This window comes from Vombatus ursinus, unplaced genomic scaffold (genome assembly GCF_900497805.2).
Source record: "Vombatus ursinus unplaced genomic scaffold, bare-nosed wombat genome assembly UNPS02014791.1, whole genome shotgun sequence".
Classification (NCBI taxonomy): Eukaryota; Metazoa; Chordata; class Mammalia; order Diprotodontia; family Vombatidae; genus Vombatus; species Vombatus ursinus.
The window spans coordinates 63137017-63139708 of record NW_020954569.1 but is presented as its reverse complement, the minus strand read 5'-3'; the positions used below and the strand labels follow the sequence as shown (position 1 = coordinate 63139708).

The 2692-nt window shown below is 38.3% G+C and overlaps 1 protein-coding gene across 4 annotated transcripts in view; it reads left to right on the top strand.

Annotated features, from left to right (window-relative positions):
- Window positions 1-2692, top strand: part of PSTPIP2 (proline-serine-threonine phosphatase interacting protein 2) — an 82734-nt gene that overhangs the window by 20801 nt on the left and 59241 nt on the right. The gene's annotated exons all lie outside the window — the stretch shown is intronic.

The window sequence follows — 2692 nt, the reverse complement described above, 5'->3', positions numbered from 1 at the left end:
GATTGTTATCAGATTTTACCTTGGTGATCAAGGGGATGACAATTCCATTGCAGTTGGCTACCACAAGATGCCCCTTTAGGTTTTGTTCTTTTGTCATTATGTTCATGACTCTGGGTTGCCCATGGAGCCTTGGTCATAGGAACCTTAGTAAAGAGTAGAGGTATCTTTCTTTTTTTCTGAAATAGAAAGGAAACCAAACAGGGTGGGTCATAATCTTGAAAGGTGTTGGGAGAGGAGAAGGTCATTGATTGAGCTTTCTTTGATTGTCCTCAGTGTTCTCTGTGAAGAGGTTATCATATGCTAAAGTGAAGGGTTGGAGGTAAGGGGAGGTAAGAACAGATTTGAAATAGTTTTTTAGGAAATTAGATAAGGTGTCAAAAGGATTTTAGAAGGATTGCTTAGTAGTGACAAAGACTCAGCTGGGGTTATATAGTATAAATTTATTGTGGGTGGGATTTTATGAGTCTTTAGCAGTTCTTAGTAATATCTTTAAAGTGCAGATGACCCTGGAGGACCATACCTTAAGTCCTCATAACCTAGTGCTCCTAGTTATTGGGATAATTGGCAACCAGCTGAAGACAAGACAGGAGAGATCTGTCAGTCATAGTCACCCTGTTAGGTGGTTTTGCTCAACTGTTTTCCGGGAATGATTTTGTAGGTTTGTTTAGACATTTGTTGGAAAGTATCTGTTGCATCAAAAAAGTGCCAATAATATGTTTTAAAAGAAGATGACACAGAATAGGCTCCTGGTTTGGGATAGGGGTGGGGAAGATGTCGAGGAGAGGGAAAAAGCAAAGAAGAAGAGTGAGACTAGAAGGGAATATATATGGATATTGATGGGGAAATGGGAGGCCAATAGGAACAAATTTTTGTCTACTTAATATGTTTTTTTTAAAAGAGGCAACTGGGGTTAAGTGACTTGCCCAGAGTCACACAGCTAGTGAGTATCTGAGTCCAAATTTGAACTCAGATCTTCCTGACTCCAGGACTGGTACTTTATCCACTGCACCAGCTAGCCACTACTTAATATACTTTTTAAAAGTTTTATTGTTGCACTTTCTAGTGACCTCCTGACCCACCACTACCCACAAAGGAATCTTCTCTTGTTTAAAAAAGAGAAAGAAGTACAGTGAAGCAAAACACACTAATCATATCAGGAAAAGAGAGATGAAAGGCATGTTTCACCACCAATTCTGAGAAATCACAATTATTAAAAATATTCCAAGGTCCAATCTTGATTTTGTGTCTTAAAATAATCTTACTAGGGGGCAGCTAGGTGGCGCAGTGGACAGAGCACTGGCCCTGAAGTCAGGAGGACCTGAGTTCAAATCTGACCTCAGACCAAACACTTGACACTTACTAGCTGTGTGACCCTGGGCAAGTCACTTAATCCCAATTGCCTTAAAAAAAAAAAGAATAATCTTACTAGAATCATAGAGTTTTAGAATTAAAGATATATTAATACTTCTGTGGTGATGAAATGGACAGCTAGGTGGTGCAGTGAAAAGAGGGCTGGACCTGAAGTTAGGAAGACTCATTTTCTTGAGTTCAAATCTGGCCTCAGATACTTATTAGCTGTGTGACCCTGGGCAAGTCACTTACTCTGTTTGCCTCTGTTTCCTCATCTGTAAAATGAAGTAGGAAATGGCAAATCATCCTGTATCTTTGCCAAGAAAACCCCAAATGGGGTCACAAAAAGTTAGACATGACTGAAAAAAGACTCAACAACAGCAAAAGTGATGAAACACTTAGAAGGGTACCCAAGAAAGACTGTAGAGCTTCCATTCCTGAAGACCTTCAAATTTCAGAGGATGATTGAAGCACGTCCACCTTCTTATAGAGAGATGATGGACTCAAGATTCAAAAAAAGCCATGTATTTTAGGACCCACACAATATGGGAATTTGTTTTGCTCAGCTATGCCTATTTGTTATATGAGTATTCTTTTTTTTCACTTGGGAGGTTGAGAGGGAGGGGGCTAGGGATGGAGAAGCTGACAGAAAAATGCCCAAAAGAGACCAGAGAGAAAGCCAGAAACAATCATAAACAAGCAGGACAGTTTTGAAAATTACATGTTGAGTTTTTTATTTATTTAAAGAGAAAAGCAAGTCATACATAACAGAGCAGGTACTTTTAACCTGGGGTCCACTAGGGGTCTGTTAATAGAGTTCAAGGGATCCATGAACTTGAATAGGAAAAAATTTATACTTTTGCTTTCATTAATCTTTGGTTTCCTTTGAAATCCTATGTGTTATATTTTATGTATTTAAAAACACAATTCTGAGAAGGGGACCATGGGTTGTATTAGACTGCTAAAGGGATCCCTGACACAAAAGAAATAAAGAATGTCTATAATTGAGATATATCATTTCAGGTATAATCTTTTTGTCTTCCACTGTGTATATGGAAATGCTTATTTTATTTGGTGTTTGTTGAGTGCAGAATTAAAAACAAACAAACCTCCTTCCAGAAGGAAAAAAATGGACTGCCGTCTGGCATGGTCATTTTATATATGAAAAATTGACAACCTATAGTAGAAAAAAAGTATCAAATTTGTTAGATTTATAGATTCAAATTTTGTACTGTGTGACCTTGGGCACACTGCTTAAATTTCTCTGTTACTAGTTTCCTTTAAAGAGAAGGTGCTTTAGGGGTAGCGAGGTGGCGCAATGGATAAAGCTCTGGCCTTGGAG